At 44.0% G+C, this 18,210-nt stretch overlaps 1 pseudogene; it reads left to right on the top strand.

The window, feature by feature from the left end:
• The window catches only part of LOC123927612, a 43,754-nt pseudogene extending 27,757 nt beyond the window's left edge, over nucleotides 1–15,997 (top strand).
• Nucleotides 15,998–18,210: the final 2,213 nt, after the last annotated feature.

Raw genomic sequence — 18,210 nt, 5'->3', positions numbered from 1 at the left:
GGGATATATTTAAATCTCAATTTTTTGTTCTGTGGGGTGTTCTTAGTTTTTAGTGAGTCACAGTGCCTGGGATGTGACCTTCAGAAGAGTTTCTTAGCCTTCATTCCCTCCCCCACCCCCTTACTTACTTGAGACAGGAAGGCTAGAGGGCTGGATTTAGCTAATTGTCCTTCCTCAGGTCAGGTAAGGCTTTAGTAAAACAGTTTCTCTTCAGGGCTAGCCATCCCTGTACAGGACAAAACAAGAACAGAGCAACACTGGGCAGATTTCAAATTGGTTATTTCCCCCTCCCCTGCCAGAAGCCCCAGGGGGATTTTCTCCAGCCTTCATAGTAAGAACTCATGGGGGCTTCTAGCAGTAATAATCATAAAAGTGTGAGACTCCCCTGTAAGACTGAGCACCCTGGAGTTTTTAACTCAAGCTTCTCCAGGCCTCCAGCAACCATTAGTTACCGCTGAAAAGCTTCCAGCGGTACTGGCCCTGCATTGGTTTCTGCTGCCAGTAAACTATGATTCTCCATATTTGCCTATTTCTGGTTTTCGGGGCAGATCTTTACCTGTGAACTTAATTCTCTAATGAATCTAAGAAGCACTGTTGTTTTCGATTTGTTTAGCTTGTTTCTTAATGTGTGTAAGAGACTGATGATTTCCAAACTTTTTACATATTCGGAGCAGAAACCAGAAGTACCCTCAGCGGTTCATTTCTAACCAACAGTGGTCGGTCAGATGTGTCTATTCTCTAATGGGTCATTCCTGTTACAGTTTAGCTATAGACTGTCAGTACTTAAAACTGAGGTGCCAAGGCTATGAGGTGGAGGAAAGTAGAGTATACTGTGTGTGTTCTTTTTTGATAATAGCAGATGGACAGTTTCTCTTTTGGGGACCCTAGGAATGGGGAAGAAACATAAGAGGAGCACTGAGCTCAGTTTAGGAGAGGTAGGTGTCCATTTGTCTTTTTTTGTAAGTTTTGAGTTAAGTTTGAGATGTTTAAGTCTGAAACATTTTAAGCATATTAAAGTATTTGAAAGAATACATAGGGGTGTGTGTGTGTGTGTGTGTGTGTGTGTGTATATATATACATACACACACACATAGAAACAAATGTGGTAACTAGTTCTAGGTTGATGCCTTGTATGTGGACTTTCCAGAAAACAAGTACTCACCGAAAAAGAAAGCCATATGGGTCTGTTGTTGGGTATCATGCTTTATTGAACAGATTTGCTACTCATGTCTGGATTCACACACCTTACCAGCCAGTATTTCTCTTCAGAGCACAGGAAGGCACTATACTCACCAACCCTGTGAAGTAGATATTCTAGTTATCACCATACGGCTGAGAGTACAGATGCTCCTTGAGGTCACCTGGATGAGGTGAAGGAGCTTACCAGAGGCTTGTCTGGCACCATTGCATCTTCTGCAGATGCTCTGACTTTTGCCCAAATCTTTGTGCCCCTTGAGTTGTCTGTGGGTGATTACAGTCCAGAGCACCCCACTATCTGAAAATGCTTCCAATCTTTTTGCTTTCACAGCACCCCATTCTTTTCCAGCCTCCTTGACCAGCCTTTCATCTTCATGAGTTCTTCTTCCTAAACATCTTGTGTTTGTTGCTGAGAGATCAGCGGTAGCTCCTGGCCTTTTATTACAAAAGAACAATGTCCTTTGCGCAACCTACTCTAGACCAATATACAAAAGTTCATTTGTTCTGTATCTAAAGGGACTCCACTTCTCTCCAAGAGGGAAGAAATGTTTAGGTTTGTAGCTACAACTTCCGTTTGGCTCAGAGAACTCAACATACTTCTTCATCAACCAGCATGGGATTGACCACCAGAGGAAGATGAAATCATTTTCTTCTTCAAAAATAAATAAATAAATAAATTTAATACTGGCTGAAGAACTGGTAGGAAAAGAACCTGTATCAGAAACCCTAAAAGGGGATAAATGATCAAGAACACAAGATCTTACCTCTGAAATGCCAAGTCTTTGTGATTAGATCTAGGTGGTACATTCTTGGCTAGACTGCTAAGTCATTTTGTGTCCTGTAGTATCAAATCTGGGCATAAAGTGTTCATCTGCCTCTCATTTGTGACACTACTTTGGATTGCCCAGTGAGGGGTTTGTCTGATTTCTCCACTGTAAAGTTAATATTTTTTTTCCTACTACTGCTACTAATAAGCTATCTAGGGGGGAACACTTTCAGACTATGCAAATATCTTATTCCTCAATATTTGTTCCTTAGATTTAGTATCTATTAATGAATTTTGCCTGGGGCCAGTGTTTCCTTGTTGCTGAGCGATGATTTTCTAACTCTTAACACTCCCTCCATGTTTACCAGTTGGTAATTGGCATTTTACTTTTAGTGGGAACCCTGCTTTCTTGCCTTTTTTATCTATTTATTGTTGTGGACCTGTGGGATTCCAAGATTTTTTCAATGTTTTATAACTTATTACTGTCTTAATTACTTTGGTGCTCAAACTTTCCTGTATTTGGCCAGTAGGAGCTCCTTCAGGCTGACTCTCATCCATTTGTTCATTCATTCATTCATTCATTTATTCTTGTATACTTCCTCACTTTCTTGCATAATGGTATGTTCCAGGATCATCTTGTCTCTTCTCAGTTGTGGAATCAATGGCCATTTTTTTCTGAGGAGTGATACTTCTTTTATAGTGGGAAATGATATTAGAAGGTAAAATTTTAATATTAGGTGTGCTCATTGCTATCGAGGTATCATCTTGGTCTTTTCAGCAAACAGAGCTAGGAAATATATACATATATATAGTGTATATTATAAACATAAATATACACAAAAACAGACCTATGTATATACATATATATGCATATATACACTTGGACATATAAAAATAAGCATATGCACTTACATATTTTGGATATGTGTGTGAACATTGGCTCCCAATAACCTTAACATATTTATATATTTTCTCAATCTATGATCTAAAATAGTTCTGGAATTATTTAAAATTTTTATCAATTTTAATATAACATTGTATAGTAATTATACTTGAATTCAAAAAAATAAAAAGAAAGTCTTGGGTGCCTCGGTGGCTCAGTGGTTTAAGCATCTGCCTTTAGCTCAGGTCGTGATCCCAGGGTCCTGGGATTTAGTCCGTCATGGGGCTCCCTGCTCAGTAAGGAGTCTGCTTCTCCCTCTCCCTCTGCCCCTACTCCCTGCTTGTGCTCTTGCTCTCTCTATCTCTCCCTCTGTGTCAAATAAGTAAATAAAATCTCTAACAATAAATAAATAAATAAATAAAAAATAAAAAGAAAGTCCTGAAGTGATATCTGCACACCCATATTTTTACAGCAGCATTACTCACAATAGCCAAGAGGTGGAAAGAACTCAGGTGTCCATCAACATTTTTTCCCCAAGTGATGAATGGATAAATAAAATGTGGAATATCCGTACATGGGAATATTATTCAGTTTTAAAAAGAAAGGAGGGGCGCCTGGGTGGCTCAGTGGTTTAAGCCTCTGCCTTCGCTTCAGGTCATGGTCTCGGGGTCCTGGGATCGAGCCCAGCATCGGGCTCTCTGCTCAGCGAGAAGTCTGCTTCCCCTTCTCTCTCTGCCTGCTTCTCTGCCTACCTGTGATCTCTCTCTGTGTTAAATAAATAAAATCTTTAAAAAGAAAGGAAATTCTGACACATACTGTAAAATGGATGAAACTTGAGGACGTGGTACTAAGTGAACCAGTTACAAAAGGAAAAAAATTGTATCAATTTATACTACACAATTTATACTATATTACAAATTATATTAAATAAATTTTTATTTATTAAATTTTATTTCTATTATTAGAATTATAAAATAATATATTTTGGAAGAAAAGAGCCCCACTAAAAGTTCAGAGTTTGTAGGTTTGCCATTCACCCTCTCTCTTGATTTTTTTTCCTATGCTGAATATTGTAATAAAATGTGTAGAGACTTGTTATCTTCCTCTTAAAATTGTGAAGTTTTATTCTGGTAGGCAGTTAAATTACTAGTGGATAACTCTGATTTGTAGAGGCTTAATTGTAGATTTTTTCTGGTGTTTCTATTTCGGTATTGCCCTTAGTCCTATGATTTAGTCTTATTCCCAATGCATCTCCCTACTGGATGTCAGTGGGAATCCCTGTGGTATTTACCAAGCCTTGCTTACTTGGTGGGACTTGAATTCCCAACTCTTTATCTCCAATACTGTACCTATAATTATGTACCTATAACCTTATGAGGATAGTCTCTGTCCCCACCATGCCGTGGTTATTTTAAGCAGCATTGTTCACAGTGGGATTTATGCTGAGGAGTTAGGTTTCTCTCGGACACTGTGGAGGCTGGGAGAATGATCTGGTACAGTTAATTTTCAGGGATCCCAGCACCCCTGAGGAAGGGGGTTTGGAAGAGTACAAGCTGGGGGTCAAGAGAAATGATAAGAGCTTGAGGGGCAAGACCTAAGAGGTCCAAGTGGTAGGTTTGAATGTATTGGTGGGGGCAGACTAGGGATTCTCTTCCCCCACCCCTCATGGAACAGATGATTGGGTCCACAGAGACGTCACAAGTCATTCCCCACATACATTCTCTCCCAGGGAAGGAAGGGCTGGCACATTTGTTGCCCAAGGAACCAAGGTGAGTAAGGGGTTGATTTCACCCTATAGGCTGGCCTAAGTGATGACACATATGCACAAGGGAATGAGTCTTTGTCATTGAGTGTGACACATGGGTGAAGTGTCAACCCCATGTGACTGGCTGTGAGCTAGCAGCCAAGAGCTGGGATTGGAGACCATGGGGTTTATTCACTTTTAGACATGTTGAATGTGAGTTACCTAATGAGACATCCAGTTGGACATGTTGAGGAAGGGACTGAATTTTTCAGTCTGAAGATGGAGGAGGGGGACTAGACTGGCCATTTAAGAGTCACATGACTCTTTTTTTTTTTAGATTTATATTTATTTGACAGTGAGAGAGAGGAGGAATGCAAGCAGGGGGAGTGGGAGAGGGAGAAGAAGTAGGTTTCCCGACGAGCAGGGAGACCGATACAGGGTTCGATCCTAGGACCCTGGGATCATGACCTGAACCGAAGGCAGACGCTTAACAACTGAGCCACCCGGGCGCCCCGAGAATCACGTCCTAATTCTTTTTAAAACAGGGCACCGTAGTATCATTTGTGTAAAGGTGATAGCTGAAGTCATAGTCTAGTTGGTATTCTTTCTCTTTCTCTGTATCAACCACAGTCTTAATTTCAGTTCTCCTTCATCTGCAGCCTTTCAGTTTTCTCAAGGAATTCCTACCAACTGTGGGAAGATCTACCCAACATATTTTGTTATTGTTTATTATGGTCTGATGGTTGTTCAAAATGATTCTGTTTTTTTCCAGTTCTTAGATATCAGACCTGTTTTGTTCCTACCAGTAAGTGAACAGGAAGAGGCTTTTGTTCATTTTATTAGAATTTAGTAGCAGAGATGCATCACACTGCCTTAAACTGCAAGAGGGGTACTTTGCAAATCAAATGGTTGTCTCACTGCTTTTGGAGTAAAGCTCAGTTCTGGAACATTTTCCATGTGACTGTACTTGTTTCAAAGAATGGATGTAGTCCCTGGAGATATGAGGCAGAGCAATGTCCTTGCTTTTTCCCATGGTATTAATATTTTCCTAAATGATACAAGAACTAATATGAGAAAAAGTAACCTTTACCTTTTATACCTGACAGATAATCAGATTATTCTGGGGATTAGATAAAAATAAGTCATTTGTTCTTATAGTTACTATAAGAACTATTTGTTCTATTTGTTCATATAGTTACTATATGACCATGATAGTAACTACAAATAGTAACTGTTTGTTCATATAGTTACTATATGACCATGATAATCTTGCATAATTTAAAAATTAAATCAGACAAATAAGATTCAGCTTAGGGAATGAGAAAATATAGAAAGCATGATGTGAATTTGAAGACAAGGTTGGCATTCTTTGGATGAACAGTGTTGCAGAGTAACTTTACTAGGGCCTGTACCTTCTGGCACCAACCCTGCCACGGGCACACAGTCCGTGTTTCCAACATGCCACAGGGCCTGATGCTTCCAGGCACCAGAGGGCAGTGGTAGATTGTGCTTCATTCCATTATTTTACTTTATTTAATAGCTTTACAAAATCCACACAGTGACTTTTCCCCTTAACATCTGGTTTTATTCACAGGCCATGTTCTCATAGAGATTTTAAGTACCCACAAGAAACTCAATGAGAGTCTTGATGAAAATGTATGTAAACTATTCATGTACTTGTAAAAATAAAATGTATTTTATTTCTAAACTTTATGTTGCTTAATGTCTCAAATCTGGTATGACTTTTTAATCCCTTTTGTTAACAGTTTAAAAAATTCCATAAAGAGATTATACATGAGCTGGAGAAGAAGATGGAACTTGATGGAAAATACATGAATGTGAGTACACTATTCTCTCTTCCTCCATGGTTGGAGGTGGGTATGGGCACAGGGCCCTGGTGTTCCGGGAGGCTGCACTTGCCTGATCTCTGAGCCAGCGGAGAACTTTCTCTCACTGTTTATGCAGCAGCAGAGAACAGGGACAGAGCTTAGTGTTGAGTATATACACAAGTGCATGAAACTGACAAGGTCTCTTGGAGCTGGGTGCCCTGTTTGCTTTAACACCTGAGATCTTTATTGAAAAGCAGAGAGGAAAATATTGCAAGGAATCCTCCTGCTTCTCCAAAGCATTGTTTTCAGAGAACATGTGAATGGGGACAATATCTGCATCTGTATGAGTGCAGCCGTTGGTTTCACACACCAGCACTTCAGGATGTGAGCCATGGGTGGGAGAACATCACCTAGGGCTCCCTGGGGCCCGCAGGTCTATTCATCAGAGACTGCTCCTGTATGGTGTCCCTTGCCTGTCACCTGGTATTGATGACTCCAGCAGTTTTCTCCTCCAGCCCTGTTCACATGGCTCTTGCCATCTCCCTTATATGCTGTGGAATAGCTATTTTCCTTGGCATTCAAAGTCCCCTTCTCTCCAAGACCCCACATGGTAGTAAGCAGTGTAGTTACCCTGAAATCACCCCACTGCTTCTGTGTGCGTGTGCTCTGTACTCTGGAGGAAGGCGGCAGGACCATGGACACTAGCTGAGGAGGATGTAATGGCAAGCATTTTCCATATATTATGAGATCTTTATCCCTACAGAAACTCCATAATGTAGCTACTCTTATCCTCACTGTACAGATTAAAGGGAAAACATGAATTTTAGAGAAATTAAGTAGTTGCTGAGATCACACAGGAAGTGAAGGATTTCACCAGAATTCTAACTCAGGACTGTGAAGCTCCCAAAACACTGCTACACAGCACCCAAAATAATCTGAAGTGCTTGTACTTGTTCATTCTTTTTTAAAAAATTACAAGTCATAAAACAGGAACATGTGAGTTAATATTGTTTATTTATTCACCAAAGTGCTTAACACTCAGTGTCCTAAAAATTTTGAGAAAATAAGGAATAAAAGAAAAGACATTCTTGTCTTCTAAGAGCTGCCCTTGGGGTCAGTAGCCCCTTGCATGAACAGGGGAGTTTAGGTCAGACAAAGCTACGTGTTGAAGGGAGGGAGCAGTGTGAGGTGAGGGTGTGCAGGGCGACGCCCAGTGGAAATGTTAGCCAGTGTAACTGCCCAACAGCTGGGATGGTGCTGCACTCACATCAGCACAACGTTTAACTTACAGGCAACTCTCAAAAGATGCCAAACGTAAATCTCAAGCTGAGTTGAAGAAGATCAGAAGGAAAAGTCAAGGAGGATGAAAGGCACTCGGATACAAACACAGAGAAATTGAGGTGAACTTTTCATCACTATTTTATTGTGTTCTGACAATTTGTACAATTTACAGGGCTGCTTACTTAGCTCAGTCAGCCTACACTACACTATACTATACATCCACTCACTGCTGTGCTGCTGTTGAGGTTAAAAAGGAGCATGTTTGACTTGGTGTGAGCAGAAGGCTACAGAGTTTTCCAGAGCTAAAAATAATTAGTAGCCTCCTAAAAACACTGGCATTTTCTCCTGATTCAGGGGCGGCGGGGGGTGTTGTAAGAGATGTTCCGTGATTAGCATTACTCTCCCCATGTTACAGATGAAGAAAATGGGGCTTAGGCCAAGTCACGTAGTTGTTCATTAGAACTAGGGTTTAAATTTGAACTTTCTGGTTTCAAAGCCCTTGATTTTCCAGTAGAACACAATCTTATCCCTGAAGTATGAAGTAATATTTTGTGCAGGTTGCCCTGCGCAGAATGTAAGGCCCTTTGGCAACATCCTTCCACACGTGAGTCAGGGATCTTAATGAGAATGATGATACCTGCTCAGGTCAGTTTACAACTTTGTTCAGTGTAAAGACGGCACAAGATAAATGTTTGGCTCTTCAGCCTTCATTCCTCATGACATACTTGTATAATTATTATTTATTTTCCTAGTATGCAGAAACCATTACATCTCGCCAGAGCGAAATCCAGAAATTTATTGCAGATGGTTGCAAAGAAGCTCTACTTGAAGAGAAAAGGCACTTCTGCTTTCTGGTCGACAAACACTGTAGCTTTGCAAATCACTTACATTATCATCATTTACAGGTGGGTTTGTGATAGTGTTTTGTTTTTATTAATAATTCAATTTCATATTCAAATGCCCTTGGAATGCCTCACCTTCCACACGTGCCTCAATGTAAAGCGGTGGGCCTAGTTTGCAGATGAGAAGAGATGCCAGAGAAATACCTCATGGCCCACTTGGTTAAGTAAACTTTCAGTAATGTGGATGAAATGGTTAAATATTGCTTATAAAATTAATTTAGTAGTATATCCAAATTTAAAATCTTTCATTAAATAATGTTTAATGATCAAGAATTAGTACTTTTTTTCTTTTCTCACCTCTGAGTCCGCTTTTCTCAGCCTCTTTCTGATGCATCCTCAGCTCAGTGCCTTCACCAGAGCCCTGGGATGAGTCCCAGTGGGTCCCAGGCCCACCCCACCTAGCTAGTTTGAGTGTTTGCCTTGGGAGTCCATGCAGAGAGGTGTCCCTGGAAGTTCTGTCCCAGCCACAGACTCATTCATAGTATCAGGGCAGTTGTGGTTCCTTTTTCATTCTTCAAGGTGTTTCCTCGTGCTCTCATCACCTATGGAGCTGGCTTTACTGCCCTCCTTCCAGCACACATAGTTGTGAGGTTTTACCTCTAGGAATCATTACAAAATATATGTTACTTTCCTTTCCTTTTTTAAAAAATCATAAATTTTATTGGGCATGTATAAGCATCTAAAAGGAGCATTGAGTGAAGTCAAATATTCATTGTTATTTATAATAATTTAGAGAGTGCTCCATGGTAGAAACTTTGTAAGAGCTTGAAAATAAGGCAACTTCCTCTTTTTCAGGGGAACAACTTGGCCTTGTATGCATGCATAGGTCATATGTTACACATTCCTAAAGTTTTTGCAACTTGAAGGACCATTCATCTACTAAATCTAAAGCCCTAAGATCTAACATTGTTAGAGGAAAGGGAAGAATTGCAGTATTAGATGATCACTTTGTACTTAGTTCAGCAGTGTCTGTTTCCATGGTGAGGGTGTCCTGCTGGGGCAGGGTCATAAGTCAGGTGACCCTGAAGCTCTTCCTGTGGCCTAGCCCTGCCAGTGATGGGGTACTCACTATGTCACAAGGCAATCTGGCCTATCTGCAGAGAGCTCTAGTTGGCGGCAGACTCTTACGCTTAACCTTGGATCCCAGTTATGCTTTTCAGCATGAAGAAAGTCCACTTCTTTTCTCCACTGGAAGTCTCTTCACCTCTCTGAAAACCGCTTCTGTGCCTTCCCTTTTTCTGACTCCAGCATCCCAGTCCTTTCAGTGGCTTCTTGGACAAAGTAGGCCCAAGCAGTCGGCATGTCAGGGCTATAGTCTGAGGCCATAGGTTGTTTTGGGCGAGGGTTTTGCCCTCTGTTAGGAGTGGGAGGAAGAAAGCACTGATCGGCATTTCTGGGACCACTTGGGAAAACAGGTCTTAATAAGATTGCTCAACCCTTCCCTTTTCATGTTTGAACTTGTTCTGAGTCTTCAACTCTGCCTTCACACTGAGGGAGAGGGCAAGCTCATGTAGAACAGGGGCCCACAGCGCTTGCAGCAAATAAACAGCTCAACACAACACAAACAACACAGCTCATAGATGGCTAAGTGCTCATTGAATTTGACACAGAGCTCTCACATTTCTGGTGGTAAGCCAGTAAAACATCATCACTAATATTTGACGTGACTTTTCTCAGCTCTTTGAACAGTACACGTTTGTATTTTGTTGTGTTTCTCTCTGATTCACAGTCTGCAGAATTACTCAATTCCAAGCTGCCCTGGTGGCAGGAAACATGTGGTGATGCTACCAAAGTGCCCAAGAAGATCATAAATATGATTGAGGAAATAAGGACCCCAAGTTCTAACCTCATGTCCAGGACGCCCCAGCCCTCACTGATGATTGAGAGAAGCAGCATGGTAGGGATGGGTTCTCTGTGAGATTTCAGTTGTGTATTTACTGATAGGACTTGGGCCAAATTTGCATGAAGGATGAAGGCCTTTGGTGGTGGCTGTTACAGGTCCTCCCCTCTTCAAGGTCCTCCCTTGTCTCACTCTGACCCCCTTACCTTCAGATTTGACATTAGCTGTGCAGTGCTCAGCACTGTGTAGTGCTGTATTCATTCAGTCTATTATCTTTGCTTCAGAAGTGTTATTGTTGCTGTTTTTAATTGTAAATATTCAACTTGTAAGTTTATTCCCAGTGAAGGAGGCATAGGTGCCTTAGGGAATAATTAGCAAAACTCTGGTGGCATTCATCACAACATAAGGCATTTCAGAAAAAAATAGTCACTGAAGTATTTGAGGTAATGAAATCAGGCATTGCAGTTTGCCACTCCTTGAGCCTCAGCTTTATTACTTTTCACAAACATGGAAATTTGGATTCTGTGGATAGTTTATACACATGGGTCCACCCTAACCTCTGAAATGAAAGCAAAGATGCTAAAGGCCAGTCAACAACCTACAGAATAGATCCGAGACTGCATGGGGAGTAAGAGAAGGTGCTGTCAGCGGGCCAGAACCACTGAAGGAGTCTGAGAGAGAGAAAGGCAAGATCTGTGTGTGGAGAATCAAGAGAGAAGGAAATCTTGGCCTTGAGCGTGTGTGGGGCAAGACTGCAGCAGAGGTAAGAGCAGTGAGCTCAAAGCCAGAGGGTATAAGAGGAGGTGGAGAATGGCATGTGGTGTTCCTGTATGTGGTCAGTTCTAGACGATTTGCATCCTCTAAGCTGGTTGGTTCCTAACCCGTGTCCCACTTGTGCTAACCAGTAGGCAACAGGGGCTTTTGTCCACTGGCCGAAAATGTGTGTTTCCACAGAAGAGGCCAGACACCCTCCCGGCTGTGTCTTCCCTGTCCCCACCCCACTGTGGGTAGTCTGTGGCAACGAGGAAAGGCAAAATACAGACTAGGATAAATAGGCAGAAGAGTAGGGAATGCTGTACAATACAGAGATGGACAGAAAACCAGGAATTCCTGAACAAGTGAGAAAAACCAGTGTCATGCAAAGACACACTGAAAGAAAAAAACAAGAGTAACCAATATTGGAGGCAACAGCGGCCGTAGGGCAGAGGAGAAATCTTTAGAAAGAAATGAAAATATACTACGTCCCCAGGGGAAACTCAATTAAGATTTTAGAAATTAAAAATGGATTATTATTCACAATTGAAATGTCTGAGATTTGCTTCAGCATATTCCAGGCACAGGGCAAGATGGGTGTAGCATGTATGAAACAATACTGACATGAATTCTTAATTGTTGAAGCTGGGCGCTGGACACAGGGAGATTTACTGTGCTGCTTTTCTCCTGTATATGCTTGAAATTTTTCTAAAAGAGCTGTTTAAATTTTTCCCTTCCCCTCCCCTCTTCCACAAAGAACATAAACAAGAAAACCCCCACACCAGTGGATGGGCTCGTTAACATAATGGAACTGCTTGGGAAATTCATCCAAAGAACTCTCCCAAAACACAGAAGGAAAATGGAGAGAGGATGTAAACAGTGTTAGGTTGGAGATACCCAATTGCCTTCTAAAAATCATCACCAGATATCTAATGGGGATCTCCGACTCAACTCGTCTAAAACCAGATGACGGATTTTCTCACTCTAAATGGTCTTCTCTAGTCTTCCCCATCCAGAAGATGGCAGCTCCATTCTTCCAGTAGCTTGGGCACAAGTGTGAGCTTCTCTCCCTCTCTCTCCCCACTCCTTCCCTCCTCCCCGCCCGTCCCAGCCAACCCCTGGGCTGCCCTGTCTTTCCACCTTGAAAGCATATCCAAGTCCAGCCACTTCAGTGCCCTGACAGTATTCCTTGGAGAGATTACTCTAGTTGACTCTGCCTCGTCTTTAACACAGCAGCAACAGTGAGCCTGGACAAATGGGGAAAAAAAGAAAACCTTGATAGACCGTGGTCAAGTTGGAGAAGGGGATAGAGAGAAAATTCTAAATACCTACAGAGAGGGGGGAAATAGGTAACTTACAAAGAAAAGAGAACTCCACTGGTGCCAGGTTTCTTGTTATCAAAAAAAGACGTTAGAAACCAATGGTGCAATGCACGCAAAATCTTTGAAATTTATTTTAGACGTAGAATCCTAGGGCACCTGGGTGGCTCAGTGGGTTAAGTATTGGCCATCAGCTCAGGTCATGATCCCAGGGTCCAGGGTCCTGCTTTGCAGGGAGTCTGCTTCTCCCTCTGCTCCTCCTCCCACTCGTTCTCTCAATCTCTCAAATAAATAAAATCTTCTTTAAAAATAAATAAATATAGAATCCTATAGCGAAGCAGTACCTAGGAGGGACCCTAAAATCCAGAGAGACAGAAGTAAATTAGTGGTTGCCAGGAGGTGGTAGAAAATGAGGGAGTAAATGTCTTTTAAAAAAATGACAAAAATAAAAAGAATGTGACATTCGTGAAATAATTCAGAATGGGGCATTGCCATCCAACCGAGAGAACTTTGGGAAGAAAGTGGAATTTAAAGCATGTTAAAATAGCCCTGGGAATCTCTGTAATTCCCTCACTGTGCTACACTAATATTAAACTAATGAGGAATTTTTCACAGATTGGGAAAGATTATGACACTCCTAAATATTCGCCAAAGGTTCCCCCAGCTCCTTCAGCCAGAGAATACACTAGTCCTTTGATTGATATGTTTAATAACCCAGCAACACATGGACAGAATTCAGAAAGGATAAAGAATTCAACAGGTAAGATATTTATTTTGATTTCTTTAAAAATACATTTTTAGGGTGCCTGGGTGGCGCAGGCAGTTGGGTTTCTGACTCTAGGTTTTAGGTCGTGATCTTTGGCTTGGATAGTGACCTCAGCGTCCTGGGAACAAGCCTTCACTCATTCTCTGGGCTCAGCAGGAAGTTGGCTTGAGATTCTCTTTCCCTCTGCCTCTCCCCCTGTTTGTATCCTCCCCCCACAATAAAGAAAGTCTATAAAATTAGCTTGGTTAAAAAATTGAAAAAGCTTTTTAAATTTTTAAATTTAAATTAAATTTAAATTTAAATTAAAATATTTTGCATAACTGTTACCCTGAGGTAAAGGTAAATAAACATATGTGGTAGCACACATTTAACATTGCCTTGTTGAAAAGACATTTTTTCCCAAGATTTTATTTATTTGAGAGAGCACGAACAGGGAGGAGGGACAGAGGGAGAGGGAGCCTGATGTGGGGCTCAATCCCAAGACCCCAGGATCATGACCAGAGCTGAAGGCAGAAGCTTAACTGACTGAGCCACCCAGACATCCCTGCCTTATTAGAGCTTATACTTCAAAATAAATAAAGGTCTAGGTTTATTATAAAACCATAAGACATTTTATAAGTGACACATTTCTTTGACAAATTCTAATTCCATGTACCGATTGATGTTTATAGGAAGGAAACTTACTATGGAAAGGAGTTCACCTCAGCACCAGAAAATCAGGCCTGCCATGCCCCTAGGCCCTAACCCCAGCCCTAGGTTGGACTTTGAGGATTCTGTCCCCAGAGGCCTGATAGCCAAGCTCTACACATTGAGGATATCTGAAAAATGCCAGAGGACTCGCCCGGCACCCAGAAAGAAATCTTGGCATTTGGAACTGCGGAAAAGATTCAGAGCAGGAGAAATCTGTGTGCCCACATGAGGCCACCCCCAAGTTTATTGGCCCCCTGCACTTGATCCAGAAGCCAGCCACTCACCCTGACCCAAGCCCTCAACTCAGCCCCCAGGAAGTTGTTTGCCTCAGCTCGGGCTGATTTGGTCTGCCGTGTCCCTAGGCTCTCACCCTACCCTCGGTTGGATTTGAGGCTTCTGTCCCCAGAGGCCTGGCAGCCAAGCGCTACACATTGGGGCTACCTAAAAAAATGCCATAGGACTCTGTCACCCAGAAGGAAACCCTGCCATTTGGATCTCTGGAAAGGATTCAGAACAGGACAAATAGTGCATTCCCACTTGAATCCATCCCACATTCAGGGGTCCCTGAACACAACAGGGAGGCTGACACTCCCCTGACCCATGCCTAATTCAGCCACCTGGAAGGTTTGCAATACACCTGAGCAATACAAGAGGACTCTTCCTGCCACCCAGAAGGAACTGCCATTGGAATGCCGGAAAGGATTCAGAGCAAGAGGAATCTGCATGCCTACCTCAGGCCATGCCCATATTTAGTGGACCTCTGGATACAAACCCAGAGCCAGCAGTCACCCTGACCCATGCCCTTAACTCATCCCTCAGAACACTCCCCAAAGCACATTTAGATCAGCCCTTCCATACCTCTAAGCCCTAACCCTAACCCTTGGTTGGGTTCTGAGTAGTCCATCCCCAGTGGCTGTGCCCCAAAGGGCAGGAGTTCAGGACTCCTGGGAAATAGCAGAGGACTCAGCTTGCCTCTTTGAAGGAAATTTTGGCTGTTGGAACTCTGGAAAAGATTCAGTGCTGGAGAAATCTGCATGGCCATCTGAGGCCATCACCCCATGTTCAGCGGCCCTCTGGACACAAAGCTGGAGTCTGACACCCTGACATTCTGTGTCAGCTCATCTCCCAGAAGAGAGAGAAACAGCCTGAAAAGTTCATGCCTAACATGCCCCTAGGCCCTAACCTTAACCGTAGGCTGGGTTTTCAGGGTTCTGTCCCCAGAGTGCTGGGGACATGCTCCCCACATGTTGGGGAGACATGAACAATACCAGAGAACTGTGCCTGTCACACAGAAGGAACCCATGCCAATTGGAAATCTGATAAGGATTCAGAGTAGGAGAAATCTGCATGTCCACCTGGTGCCATGCTCACATTTAGTTCATGCCTAAACACAGATCCAGATCCTGACACTCATCCTGACCCACGCCCTCATCTCAGCTCCCAGAAGCTCCCTGATGCACCTTCAGTTTGGTCCTGCCGTGCCCTAGGCCCTAACACTTACACTAGGTTGTGTTCTGAGAGGTCCATCCCCAAGGGTCTGCCTCTAATGCCCCAGGGAGTGCGGACAGCTGAGCAATACCTGAGGACTAAGGCTCCAACACAGAAGAAAACGCTGCCATTTGGAACACTGGGAAGGTTTCAGGGCAGGAGAAATCTGAAGGCAAACCTGGACCCATCCCAGCAATCCCTCACTTTCATCAACCCCCTGAATACAGACTCTGAACCTGACCCTCACCTTATCCCTAAACTAACCCCAATCCTAAATCCTAAACAGTAACTGTAATGCCTAATCTCTAATGCCTAACCTTCACCTAACCAGAAGAAGCAGCCTGGAAAATGGTAAAAGACATTTCAGAGTCAGGCAGGTGGACACAATTGAAATGGGCCTGTGGTCTTTTATAAGGTGGAACCTGTAACGATCTCCTCTTTTTAGGTTACGTGGTGGTTCCTCGGGACAATGTCTCTCTGTGGGGTAAAATGCACCGAATTGTAGGGGCCTGGTTAGCCAGAGGAACTTACTTGTAAACCCCGGATATAGGGGCGGGCCAGGCCAGATAGCCGGATCCAATCAGTGGGGCGCGCATATATTAACTGTGGTGAGTTGAAATCTCATTGGCCACCCGTGTGTGGGCCGGGCTCAACCACCACTGTAAAGGTTAGTCTGTGAGGCTGGGAGGGAGGAGAAGTAGGAGAAGTTAGAATAGCAGTTAGAATAGCCATTAGAGTAGCTGTTAAAGTAGCCTTTGGGAGCCATTAGAGTAGCTGTTAAAGTAGCCTTTGGGAGCCGTTAGGGTAGTCATAGGAGTGATAGCGTCGGGGTCATCGGGAGCAGCGCTGCCCCAAGCCGCGGCCCCGCCACGAGCGGCCTCGCCGCCCCGAGCAGCAGTGCTGCCACGACCGGCCTCGCCGTGGCGTCATTCCGGGGAGCGGCCTCGTCGGCGTGCGGCCTCGTCCAGAGCGGCCTCGTCTGGGGAATGGCCTTGTCAGAGTGGCGTCATGGGGAGCAGAGTCTGTGTCGTCGGGGTTGTCGTCCTTGTCGTCATCGCCTCTTTGTCGTCAGGAGCAGCATCCTCGTCGTTGTCGCCTCTTCGTAAGAAATGGCCCCGACCAGTCGGTTTGATTTTCAATGCTTGGTGTGAAATAAAGCTTTGCTTGATTTTTGCTTTGTGTCAGTCTCGTTCCTTTGATCATGGACCCTAACAGAATTAGTCCGTATTAAGTGGCAAACGTGGTAAGAAACGACAGCTGGGGAGTCTTGAGTGTGGAGAGGAAGTGTATTTGTGCTGCTGTGATAAGTTAATGCAAATTTGAAATCACCGCAGAGTAAATGACTCTTCCAAACATCCACGTTAGCACAATGTCACAGAGGCAGGATGTCAGACTCTGGGATGGAGGCCAAGCCCTCCCAGATGCAGTTCACCCACTGTAGATGAACTGCTTGCCCTTGTAGGAGGCCACATGTTAGCAGGAGACTCGTGGGAGGTTTAAATCCTCCCTCCCACCCCCGTCTCTGGGGCAGTAGAAGCAGTGGGATTTGGAATTCCAGTTGTCCACAACGCTTCACCACAAGCTGGTTAGAACTATGAAAAAGCAGGAAGGGAAGCCTCACTAAAGTCGACTTGGGACACCAGACGGGGAGGCTGGAAGGGGCCCCCTGGCACTCAGTGTCCATTGCAGACCCCACATTACAGTCCCCCACAGGAGAGACTAATCTTTTCCAGGCCCCACAGGAAGAGGGAAGGTTTATCTCCTACAAGAAATCACCATCCCTGCAGCTCAACCTGTGAGAATCCTCCATCACCCCGAACCCCTGCCTTTCTCCAGGGGACTTTCCTTCCAGGCATCCCTCCCAACTTCCTCCTCCTCCATGAAATAAAGGTCCTCTCCTCTGTTTCTTGCACTTGCCTGTGATGTGACCATAGCTTACTCAGCCCAGATTGCCATTCTCTGCTCTTCTCCAATAAGCCCATTTTACTGGTCAAATAACTGCCGTTTGAGTTTAAGGCGAACAGAACTAATAAACTCAAGAAACTTGCAAGGAACAAAATCAATATACGCAAATCAATTGCATTTCGACGTGCTGGGAAGGAACCATCAGAGAGAGACTATGGAGAACAATCTCATTCACAACTGCATCCAAAGGAACAAGACACCTAGGAGTCCCCTGAACCTAGGAGGGGACCGATCTGTCCACTGACGGCCGTGACACATCGATGACAGACATGGAGGGAGACCCACGGAGACGGGAAGACACTCTGTGCTCAGGGAAGAACCAACACTGGGAAAACACCTATTCTCCCCAGAGCCGTCTACAGGGTCTGTGTTGTTGCTCTCGAACTTCCAGACACCAGAACAACCTTGAAACAGGTGTGGATGTGGGAAGGACCCTGCAGGGCAGAGGCGGGGGGAGGATGAGCACCGAGCCAGGTGGCCGCTCCCTGACTGCAGACTGAGGAGCCCCAGGAACAAAATCCGTGTGTGCACAAACACAGAGGTGGGACCCAGAGCGCGCATCCAAGCCCAGAAAGGGGAGACCCCACAGTCCCGTGCACAGCATCATGGGTGGCCACGTCACCACACACAAAATGATGGAAACCCCAGTGTCTACACAGTGCGCCATTCCTCCATGGGGTCCTGAGAACACGCACCCCCTCGCCAGTTCCCGCTCAGGCGACTTCTCACCTCCAGAGGCAGGTCCTAAGGGGACTGGATGGCTGTCAGTGTGGACGCGGCCCCACGT

The sequence above is a fragment of the Meles meles genome, chromosome 17 (assembly GCF_922984935.1).
Source record: "Meles meles chromosome 17, mMelMel3.1 paternal haplotype, whole genome shotgun sequence".
Lineage (NCBI taxonomy): Eukaryota > Metazoa > Chordata > Mammalia > Carnivora > Mustelidae > Meles > Meles meles.
This window is presented reverse-complemented; position numbering and strand designations above follow the sequence as displayed.